General features: G+C 38.2%; 1 protein-coding gene across 3 annotated transcripts in view; it reads right to left on the bottom strand.

Annotated features, from left to right (window-relative positions):
* XKR4 (XK related 4) overlaps positions 1 to 12596 on the bottom strand; it is a 439957-nt gene that overhangs the window by 388148 nt on the left and 39213 nt on the right. The gene's annotated exons all lie outside the window — the stretch shown is intronic.

Below are 12596 nucleotides of genomic sequence, written 5' to 3'. Positions count from 1 at the left end.
CAATTCTGACAAGAAAGGAAACCAGAAACCAGTGGGAAAGATTTCTCAGGGTACATGTGGCAGGAAAGGTAATTCGGGATCTTAGTAAGTCAGTATAAATCTGTGTATTATCAACAGAAAGGAGCCAGTACAGCATCATACAGAATGGGATAGTCCAAAAGTAAGAATCAAGTTGTCCTTGGTGGATGAAGTAGTTAGTGACTTATTTTTACTTGTCTTTATTTCCCTGCAAAGTGGGCAGAACACACATTTTAAGTGGCATGAATCTGAAGATCTGTCAGGAAAGACCAGTGCGGGGGAAGGAGGGATATGCCTGGGTTAAGCCTCTGTCTTCGGCTGAAGGCATGATCTCAGGGTCCTGGGATAGAGCCCCACATTGGGCTCTCTGCTCAGCCTGCTTCCCCCTTTCTCCCTGTCTGCCTCTCTGCCTACTTGTGATCTCTCTGTTTGTCAAATAAATAAATAAAACCTTTAAAAAAAAAAAAAAAAGGAAAGCCCAGTGGGGAAAAGACCAAATGTAGGGGAAAAGCCTAGGAAATGGATCTTGCACCACATTCTAACATGCCAAAACTTCAGGATGAACCAGCCAAAAACCTAAAACCGTCCATTCTGAGAGCAGTAAAGAAGCCAACAGTTCACTTGGTTAACTGATAGAGGGATGATTTAATTTTCCAGTTCCTATGCTGTAGGTTTGAGTTAAGATGACAAAACAATGAATTATCTGGGGGAACAGCATGCACCTTAAAACACAATGAAAAATGATTATATATATTCACTGAGCACCAATTTAGAACATGATGTGATGTTCCCCATGTGAAAGTTTGCTTTATATCTTATGGTCTGTTACTACATTTAGAATTCTGGATATTCTCTTCAGCTCCATTGCTAGCATTCTTCTTGGAGACCAGATTACTGAGAAATATCAGAGAGACATGTCCTTAGTGTAGCCTTGAACACCATGATATGGGTCCTCCTATGGATGGACCGTGCTCCAGTGTAAGGGGGATGGAACATGATTTTGACTCTCTGAACACTTCCAGGATACCATCCTTTTCCTATCTCTCCATTTTTTTAAAGGATTTTTTTTTTCAGGTTTTTTTTTTTAAATTTTTTATAAACATATATTTTTATCCCCAGGGGTACAGGTCTGTGAATCGCCAGGTTTACACACTTCACAGCACTCACCAAAGCACATACCCTCCCCAATGTCCATAATCCCACCCCCTTTTCCCAAACCCCCTCCCCCCAGTAACCCTCAGTTTGTTTTGTGAGATTAAGAGTCACTTATGGTTTGTCTCCCTCCCAATATCATCTTGTTTCATTTATTCTTCTCCTACCCACTTAAGCCCCCATGTTGCATCACCACTTCCTCATATCAGGGAGATCATATGGTAGTTGTCTTTCTCTGCTTGACTTATTTCGCTAAGCATGATACGCTCTAGTTCCATCCATGTTGTTGCAAATGGCAAGATTTCATTTCTTTTGATGGCTGCATAGTATTCCATTGTGTATATATACCACATCTAGGGACCTAATCAATACAGACATTGGTAATATGTCAGATCTAGAGTTCAGAATGACAATTCTCAAGGTTCTAGCCGGGCTCGAAAAAGGCATGGAAGATATTAGAGAAACCCTCTCGAGAGATATAAAAGCCCTTTCTGGAGAAATAAAAGAACTAAAATCTAACCAAGTTGAAATAAAAAAAGCTATTAATGAGGTGCAATCAAAAATGGAGGCTCTCACTGCTAGGATAAATGAGGCAGAAGAAAGAATTAGTGATATAGAAGACCAAATGACAGAGAATAAAGAAGCTGAGCAAAAGGGGGACAAACAGCTACTGGACCACGAGGGGAGAATTTGAGAGATAAGTGACACCATAAGACGAAACAACATTTTTAAAGGATTTTTAAACTTTTATTGAATTTTAAAACTCTATCATTTCCAAAAAATCAAATAGTTTTAAGAGATTTGCATTTGGAAAAAAGGCATGCAGTCTCTATTCTTTTTTTAGCTTGGATGTCCAATCCCACACCCCAGAGATGAATACTTTCAACCCTTTTAGGTATTTCTTCAAACATTTATCTCCCATCTCTTTATCTTTCTATTTGTTGTCTTATGAACTTTAGACATGACTACAGAATTAACTATCCACTAAGGGAAAGAGTCAACCCTTCAATCCTACCCTACTTCTATCTCTCCTTAACCATCTCACTTTGTGATGATGTAAGCATCATCTTCTTCTGTTCAGTGAGTAATATCCTTACAAATATTTATCCAATTATTTGAATTTACATGTATTTGTCTTCTTATATATAAGCTGCTAATTTCTTCCTAAGCATTCCAGCAGATTTGCCAAAGCCTAGCAAGATATTTTCCCAAATGTACAAAAACAATAGCAAACAGCCTACCCCTTGTTTTCCCCATGGAGGGTCTCCTCACACAGTTAAGCTTCTCATGTCCAATCAAAATTGTAAACAACTCTTCTTGCTTACTCCTTACAATGTGCACCAGTGACATTTTCTGTGTTACTATAAATTTTACAAGGATCTTTATCAGTCAATATATATACTCCCAAATCTCCATTTAATTGACCTGTTTTTCTCCTCAATAAATAAGCTGCTTTTAATTAATGATAACTACTTTCTACTGAGACATTTTAAGTGAGTTTAGGTTATTTGCAGCTGTGAATAACCTAATGATGGGAATAAGTTTCTTATCTCTATTCAAGGGCAGTGTCCCTATGAATAAGCTTTTGGCCCCAGTATATCTCCAGTAGAAAGATTTTCAGAGGGTTTTGCCTCCTACAGTGAATATTGAAAGGATGCAGTGAGGTCTGAGGCCTAAAGCAAGCCACAGTAAGCTGGTTAGCCATTTACTATCCAACATTGCATATGGCTTGGAAAAATGTAGTATCTGATGTCACTGACATTTAATGCTTTTTTCTCAGGAATCTTCAATTTTTAATAGAAAAATTTCCCCAAATATTTAGAAATATCAATATTTGTTGGGTTTCAATATTGGAATACATAGGACAGATATCATACATAGAAAATATCAAAACACAAGAATGGTGTAAAGCTTTTTCATACAACTTTCTCAAAATTTCATTTGCATAGAGACTCAAAAACCATAATTGGAATGGTCAGATTTAAAATAATATTATTAAAATATTTTAAGAGTTACAATAAAAATATTTCTTGAAATAATTGCTGAATTAGTTACGGAGTCTGAAAACAGATTTACACATTCTAAAGTGTGTTGAGACCAGAACAGAACTGCTGCTAACCTTCCTTGTGTATATAGGGAGAGGGATTCAATCTTCTTTCCTGTCATTAACAGCCCTAAATGCAATCAATGGGCCATATACTTTCTAATCTATGCCTGGGGCTTTAAGAAATGTCAATTGAAACTGTGTTGGAAGATCAAGGGCAATGAGTTTTTCAATGTGTTTACCCTTCCTGGGAATATGCTCTCATCAAAAGCATATTCTAAGCCAACATGCTTTGTCAATTCCCCAATATCTTTGAATTGCCTGTATGCCTAATATCTTCGTGAAGTGACAAGCCTGGTTTTCCTTTCTCCAAGTGGATTTGCATAGACTCAAGATAGCACCGAACTTAGCAGTGGCAGAGGAAATATTTGATCCATCTACACCTAAAGGACTCAATGCCTGTTTCCATGCTCAGAAGTGTAGCAGAACTGGGTACTTCACAGTAAAGATTTGGTGTTAGAACGATCCTTTCAAAGAGGTAGAAACTGTTATTAATTTGAGTATGTTGCCCTTGTACTGCAACTCAATGGAATGTTCTCAAGATCCACCATGTGCAATAAAGTATGAAGTTATAAGTGATTCAGCCTGACCCACATCTCAGGTGTTTTATTTTTATCATTAAAGTGGATACTCATCTGTGAAGGTAGTTCTTCTCCTAGCAACAGCACTGCTAATTTCCTCCTGGTCTCTCTGGAAGGCTGAAGTGTTGGTATAGATGCTTTTTGAAGGTCCACAGGTCACAGAATAGTCTTTGAATATTTTCTCCCATTAAGGGTCCAAAGCTTTCAAAAATAACTGGCTCTTTCTCCCTTACATCTTCCCTTGGGGCAGAAACGAGAAGGTGAAAGCACGGAAAATGTCAATTTTTATATGTTTGTTCCAGGAAAATTTTTCTGTAGCACACTTGGAACAAGAATTGTCTGTAACCTGAGCAAGTACAGATAGCCCATCACATTTTAAAACTGGGAGATCCTTGAAAGACAAACTTGATGCTGTAAATTATGTGACAATTAAGGAAAACTCTAGTGTGGACTTTGAGGGTCAATCCTCAAACCAAGGAAGCACAATAAATTCAATCTAGGGTGAACCCAGACCCTCCCAAGGGTGCACCAGGAAAATTCTGGTCAAAATACATCCCCTGGAATAGGAGTTATTGTCTCTATTCTTTAGCATGTCAATCCCAAAGCCTTGAGCTAATACTTATAAAGAGCTTGTACCACATTTTGAAGCCTTCCAGTTATGCTGCATCCTCACACTTCCAAGGTGAATAAGTGAGGTGTGCAACCTGAAGTAACTTACCTAGGGTCAAACCTAGTTAAGAGATGAGCTGGAACTGGATCTGTGTCTCAGTCTACAACATTGTGTGATGTGTCCATGTCTCTGATAAATATCACTTCTCATTTGGACCTGATTCAATTGATTGAACTTACAGCAAAATAAATCAGTTGACATTCCCCTTCACTTTATCAATGATCTAGGTGTGTCCAACTCTATAAATTGACAATATTAGTAACTATTTTCATTTTCTTTTTCGATGAGTACCATCACTAGATTTAGCATATGATTTAAATTATGCAAAAGTTGGAAATATTCAATTAAGCAGGGCTCTACATTTTCTAAGTATAAAGAATTTAGGACTCTAAATGACTGGCCATTCATTTACCATTCGTTGAAAACAAAATGGAATTTTTCAAAGCCTGTGTAAATTTTTTTAATTTTTGCCTCATTAAAAGTTCTGTATAAAACCTGCCACTTTTGGGTCACCTGGGTGGTTCAGTGGGTTAAGCCTCTGCCTTCCACTCAGGTTATGGTCTCAGGGTCCTGGGATCGAGCCCCGCATCAGGCTCTCTGCTCAGAGCCTGCTTCCCCCTCTCTCTCTGTCTGCCTCTCTGCCTACTTGAATCTCTCCCTCTGTCAAATAAATAAATAAAATCTTAAAAAAAAAAAGAAAAACAAAAACAAAACCCTACCATTTTCTTGTGAAGGAAAGATAAATGGTACATAACAAACATCTTATTGGTTTTCAAATCAGACCTTAAAATCTTCTAGAGAGTCCTCCAAAAGTACATAATATCTCTTATCTACCTTTAAACAGAGGATAGAGATGAGAAAGATAACAAAACTTATCAAAGTTCCTTCCTCATTAACTTCTGGTGAATCTGAGATCTATAGCCCTCTTCCATAAATACAGCTAATGTTAAAAGTACTTTATTTTGTTAATATTCTCCTCTCTTGGGAAGTTTCTTAGTTTAGGTTAGTTCAAAGCTACTTTTTTTTTTTCCCTATTGTAAAGGTGGGAATTATTTTCACTTACACAGATTTTGTTGCGATTAGAAAACATGTAAGATAAGATGGGCAACTTGTCCTCATGTCAGGAGCCTTAAAAACCTTCATGTTTTGACACAGCAATTAGACTTCTGGGAATTTAATTGAAAAAAATACACACAGAAAATTACTCACAAGACTTTTCACTGTATTTTGACAATAGAAATAGTGGAGACATTAGGGAAATGGTTAAATAAATTACAATAAATGTACTCACTGAATATTAATAAGGCATTAAAGTCATGTTTTTGAGAGCCATCTAATGATATGAGGAAATGCTCCTAATGAAATGTTAGGAGAAAACAGGATACAAAAACCATTTACATCTTGATTCCAGTTCTACGTATGGATCAATCACTCCATCCTTACAGTTCAACAAAAATACTGATAATGAGTGGAGGACACAGAGTGATTTAAATTTTACTTTTTTATACCTTTCTAAATTTTTACAGGAAACATGTATTATTTTTATGGTCCAAAAAAACAATATCAGAATTTTTTTTAAGTGCACTCTATGGTAATTACCTATTTTTTGTCACGTAGCAAGATACTTGTAGTTAGGAAAGAGCACAGCACCTGAATTTTTAAGTGTGACTGATCTGATCAGTTTGTGGTCGCATCATGTACTAGACAACAAGGAGAGACACAAGTTTGCAGAGCAACAGGAAGCATGTCTTGCAGATGAAGTGGGTGATAGAAATTCACCTCACGTTCCTGTTGCTTTTCCCTCGGTCTCACTTCTTTCACCGTCAGATCTGATATCGGGCCAGATAAGTTTTTAAGGTCAGACATTGTCTTTTCAAAGTACTTGGGAATTTTACTTTGCAAACTGGAAATTTAGGCATAAATTCTAGATTTCATAAGACAGCGTTATTCTTGTTTGTAAACTATTAATCTACTTCCTGTGTGAGAAGGGCTGATAGGCCATCTGAGCTGGGTTTGTGTACGAATCATCTACAGCTTGAGAGAGGATAAGCAAAAAAATTAAAAAATAAAAGATCCTCTCACAGACAAAAATTACTAAGATGGTCCTATTATTAAACTTCCTTTAAATACTGAAGTTAGGAATTGCTAAATCAAACACTGGTATTTTCAACCAATTCTAACTTGGCAAAGCTTCGTTCCGTAAAGAGCTGAGATGCAGTGGGGAAAGGAATATGAGCTCTCTCACTTGCTGACACACCCTGAGACAGATACATTCGTTCATTCTCCATTAGCCATCCACATCTTCACTCTCCTGAGCAATGCCTGTTGGCACCTTCTGAACATCAGAACCGGGAGATCTTTATTTAAAAGACACCATTCTCTTCTCATGGATCCTACAGTTTATTGGAGGATAAAAACCACACAAGTAGTTGTGATATATTAATAATTACATGAGAGATAGTTAACAATGGGCTGTGCAAATCCAGAAGAAAAAGCATTTAATTGTCTAGTAACTGCTAAACTGGGATGTCCAGGTTAAGGAGGAGTTTTCTGAGCAAGGAAAGGGAAGAGGGAAAGAACACAGAGAACATGTCAAGGGCAGGGCTCGGTGGTGTGAAGACATATGGCTTGATAGAACCGTGACTGTCGGGGTGGGATATGGTCTAGAGGCAGAGGGAGCATGACTCGGCCTGAGGAATGGGGATGTTAAGGATCCTGCAAACTTGCTAAGCATGAGTGATATACTTACAAAGATTATTCCATAATTGTTGGATGCTAAAATTATGTTTTATCTACATAGTCTGGAATAGCTAAATCTAACCCTCTATTAGCAACTTTCTCCCTCCCACTTCCTTCTTCAGCAACTCATACCATATACGAAAACATACCAGCATCAGTCTGCAATAAATCTGCTGTGTTTAACTTATAAGCACAGATTTGAATGTAAACTGAACCAAAACAAGAAGAGAAAGAAATGGCATAAAATGCAGTTTCAGTTACAGTTACCCAGAGTGTTTGGGTACAGTTACAAAAAAGTGTTTGATGATGAAACTATTGCTCTCATTAATTTCAAGACTCGGTTCTGTAAATCAATGATAATTTCACTAAGGAACCCATGAAATGGTGTCCATATCGTCATAGAGCTATAAAGCACAATGATGGTAAATTTTAATCCATCCACATTTTACAGATGAACAAATTGAGGCTTTTCGCTGACTTGTCCAGGAATATACTGCTAGGGGTAGAATGGCCAACCCTGGGTCTATGTCTCTGGGTCCACAATGCAGGCTCCTCCTACTGCCCCATGGTGCACCACTGAAAGGCAGGTATTTCCAAGATAAATAACAGGTCAATACAGTTTCCCCTTGTACAAGATTATTACCAATAAATAACCAAGGTGCCCTGGAAGAGTTTCAATAAGCAAGTCTTCGCAGACCTCTCCCTAATGCTGCCAAGACAGGTGCTCATGGATTGTGCAGTAGGTCTCAAAAAACCAGGCTCACATCCAGCAGCTAGCTCTCTCCTGATCCGGGTCGGCTGGCTGCGACTCAGCCATGACCCCAGCCGAGCTGTAAATACTCCAAAGAGCAGAGCTTGGGGCATCTTCTAAAGCGCTCTTTCCAGCTGATGACCACGATGAGAACAATCATTCTGTTAGTTATCAAAAACGATCCCCAGGCTGCCAAGAAACCCCGAGGAACATTAGGTAATGTCTAAATTTAAAACTTCTCTTAATTCCAAAGTTTCCCCCACCACCTTTCCAGGCCTACTTCTTCTCTTCCTTTCTCTCATTCTCCTACTTGTGTGTGAGTCAAGTTTTTCAGATGCATCATCTCTGTACTCCTGTCTCCACCTTCTGCCTCCCTATGTCTTTTCTGACGTCACATGCTTTGGCAGCTCTCTCTGATGATATTAGAGTTTTCCCCCCTCACTAGCGCTTGGACAAAGGAAGTTCAATCAAAAAAGAGAACTAGATGACTGAGGTAAGTGAAGGGAAACATTAAGTGATTCCGTGGCAATCAGAATACTCAGATAGGTCAAGCATGTTACAAAGAAGTCTCAGGGACTCAAATGAGAAAGTCCCAGCCAGCAAAATCTGCCTGCCTGAGATCTAGGGCAAGGTATACTGCCTGCTATCCAAATAAATTAATACTATTCCTGGGCAAAAACTAAATAGGACCATGTCTTAGGAGCCCAAAAATGTTTCAAATTTATCCTAGCCAGTATATTTTGAGAGTTCTCTATTTAAGCCATGGGAACTTTTGCCTTATTTGTACATGTATCTTGATAGTAGCTTCATTTTCAAGAATGAAAGGGTTAATAGCAGGAGAGCAAATCATTAAGAAAGGAAGTCCATTCCCTACTAAGAATTCCTCTGTGATAGAGTCAAGGAAGTCTATAAACCAGCTTTGAGCCATAAATCACCAATTTTAATGTAGATGCACATAATTTTAATTTGCCCTTTAAGCTTACTGACCACTTCATTGGGCTAGGTTTGGGTTTTACCTGTGGAAGGAAATAAAGGAAAGAAAAGAAAACTCTTTAATTATTTCAATGACAAATAATAAATTACAATCTTCTAGATAATTACAGTGGATGGAATTCGACATGGGGGGGTGAGAGAGGCCAGTATATGAGTATTTTATGCCATTGTATATTTTACATTATTTGGCCTGATGATTTCACAGTGACATAAATGAGAAATCTCCACACACACCTTAGCTCTGGACATGAGACACACATCTTATTAAGGAGATGGGGATCCTCAGTTCCTGGTCAACCTAAGCTCTAGGATAATTCTTAAGAAAAGGAAGCTATATGCCTCTGTGAAATGTTCCCTTCTTAAATCCAAACCTCTTAAAATTCATATATCAAAACTCTATTTCTGATACACTTAAGCATGCAGTGTTCATGCATTAATGTTACAACATGAACCAGTGCACAAGTGAAGAAGCCCACATGCCCTCTACCCTTTTTTAACGGGTTAGAGAAGTGAAGAATGAAAGCCCAAGGCCACCAAAAGTTCCAGTCCCTGTCCCTTCCCTATAGGACCCACAGTCCTGTTCTCCAGAGTCAAAGAGAGCTATGGCTCCACAAAGGACAAAAATGTTGACTCAGAAATGTAGTGGCTCTAATTTTCTTAGTTTATTTTACTCATAAGGTTTTATTTTCCCTTTTGGGAACAATTTCATATTTATGACAGAAAATTATAAAATATACAAATTATGACCAAAGTACAAAGGCCTGAAGAACCAGTGGTTTTACTTCTTGCCCATTATTGAAAGTTTATCGACCTGCCATCGCACGTTTACTGAGATACTTCCAAAGCCTGGATGTCAATGCTCTATGAAATGGTACATTTTAAGACAAACGCACAGGGCAATTGGGAAAGGGGCAAGTGATCGGTGAGACTCCCAACTCTTCTCAACAGGAGTTTCTCAGCCACAGGCAAAGCCCCTCCATTCTGCATCTTAGCACCCAGAACATGAATAAGCCACATATTCTTCTCCTGAAGTATTGGAAATAATTCAGTTTGTCTATTTAAGAGTTTGGAGAATCTGTAAAGCATGTAAATTAGAATCTGAATCACGAGGCTCAGCATAAAATAGGATGTTCCTCATAATTAAAAGATGAAAGAGGTCATTAGATCTCTTCTCTAAAGGTCTCTAAAAATAGGAGAGAGATTCTTCCCTTTGAGTGTTCTCAGCCCACTGGTGAAGCCGGTTTAGCTAACCACTCAGGGCTTTCCCAATCTCTTACTTATGGTATTGTACTGTTTGATAAGCTGCTTTGTTTGGTTATTTTGTGACCAGTAAGTTTTTCTAAATGAAGCTTCAGTCATTTCTAAATGAAAACAGATGTTAACTGAAGCTATTAAGATATGAAATGAAGCAGATGTGAATCTACTTTCTTGCATACCTGCGTCTCATATTTCCTGGGACACATATGCTGAAAAAAAGATGTTTGACTTGAAAGATTCCTCAAACTAACTTTAATGATAAGAGTGAATATGTTTAATACTGTGACCTATCAAATTATATTGCCCTTGACTTTAATAAAATGCCCAAGTTACTTTCAAAAACAGCATTTTAAAGTATCGGGTACAGCACGTCTTATCCTATGGAATGACTATCTCTAAACCTTGACACCTGCTGCACTGAAGGAGCCTGGCATGGATGTCCCCTCACTAAAAGGGCAGCTGTGTCAGAGGAACAGCAGAAGTCTTGGCTTTTCTCCCCTGCCCAGTGTCAGCCATACCTTCTCTGCCTGAAGACTTCACCTTGAGAAGTGAAAAAAAGCAAAGAACTGCATTGAAGATAGTGTTCTTGACCCAAACAGAAGAATAAAATTAGTTTAAGCCTTTCTAAAAGACAGGAAAAGATCTATTTCTCTCCAGAACTACACTGTCCAAAATAGTAGCCACTAGTGGCTATTTATACTTAATTAAAATTAAAAAATTCCATTCCTCAGTCACACTTGCCACCTTTGTTGTACTTCAAGAGCTCTGAAGCCCTATGTCAGAAAGCACAGATGCAGAACATTTCCATCACTGCAGAAAGTTCTGCAGTGGAAAGTGCTACTCTAGAAAATTTGGTACTCTGTAAGAGAATGGCATTTATCACATTGGAAACTAATTTGCACCTCACTGTAATTATTGCAAGCTATTAATACTGTTTCAAAAGTCTCCTTTCTTAACCTCTTGGAAACCAGAGGCTCCTATTTCTCATCCCCAAATCCAAGCTGTTCTTCCTGCAGGTTGTCTCTGCTAAGCTTATGACAGCTGTTTAGGAGGGCTCCCAGTGAAAGTACTGGCTTTTCCTTAGAAATTTCAATCTTATTTTTGGAGGAGGTAAGGAACCCATATCCTAGAACACTTGTGGTCAAGTCACTTTGTTGCACCTAAAAGGCTACCAGAAAACAGTGTAGCCTTAGATCACATTTCATGCTCTGTGGTGTCTTAGGTTACAATGTCATTTCATTGTTCACCTTTGCAAAGCATCAGTTTCACTTCACAGCTTAGCCAACTAATAAAAATAAGCTCAAGATAATATCTACATTGTCAACTGAGCCTGAAACATTTTTTCCAAATCTAAGTGAGTGATAATGTCTTTGTTTCACAAAAAATTCCACTTGTAATAATGAGACTATTCAAATCTCTTCATGAGACTGCAGGAGTCAACTATCCAGCCAACATGTATTCATTTTGCATCTATTGCCCACAAAATATATGTGATGGAAAGACATAAATAGATGGCCCTGTTTCTTAAGTATTTCGCAAGGGAAATGCACTTTCATGAGTGTACATATTATTAAATTCACTTATTTCAAAATCCAGACTATTTAAATCTATTTCATGTTTTTTAAAAGCAAACAAAACATCTTGAGTTAAAGTATGTATGCATGAGGGCACCTGGGTGACTGATTCAGTTAAGGGGTTGCCTTGGACTCAGGTCATGATCTCAGAGTCCTAGGATTGAGCTCCATGTGGGGCTCTTGGTTCAGCAGGGAATGCTTCTCCCTCTGCCCCTCCTCCCTGCTTGTGCTCTCTCTCTCTCTCAAATAAATACAATCTTTAAAGAAAATAAAGTATGTATGCATAACAACTAACTGAATAGTTGCTAAAATATTATAATCATTTTAAAGGGTTGTAGACTAAATTTTATGTAATCAATCAGAAACAAAATAGGCATTAAGTACTCCCTACATGCCTCAAATTTCAAATGCTGCTGGGGGGAGGGGCACTACAAAATGAATCTAAAACAGGAAAGCAAACAACCCTGTTAGGAAAATTAAATTTTAAAAGATGTTTTATGGAAATGGTGGTAGAAATCAGGGTATCCTGAAATTGTAAGAATGGCTTGATAGACAAAGTAGGATGTCAAGTGAGCTTTAAAGAAGAGAAGGAAGTGGGATGGAGGGTGCCAGGGAGCATGAGTCAATTTAAAATTCAAAAATTGCCAAAGGGACAGCCAGAGGAATAGGTGGATGTGTTCTCTGAAGAAGGTAGGGGAGGGGCTGAAGCTGAGCACATGGGTTGGTGAAATGGAAAATAACAGCAATCGCCACGGCG

The sequence above is a fragment of the Mustela erminea genome, chromosome 16 (genome assembly GCF_009829155.1).
Source record: "Mustela erminea isolate mMusErm1 chromosome 16, mMusErm1.Pri, whole genome shotgun sequence".
In the NCBI taxonomy this organism is placed as follows: domain Eukaryota; kingdom Metazoa; phylum Chordata; class Mammalia; order Carnivora; family Mustelidae; genus Mustela; species Mustela erminea.
Note: the sequence above shows the minus strand (reverse complement) of the source record. Positions and strands in the feature narration are given on the sequence as shown.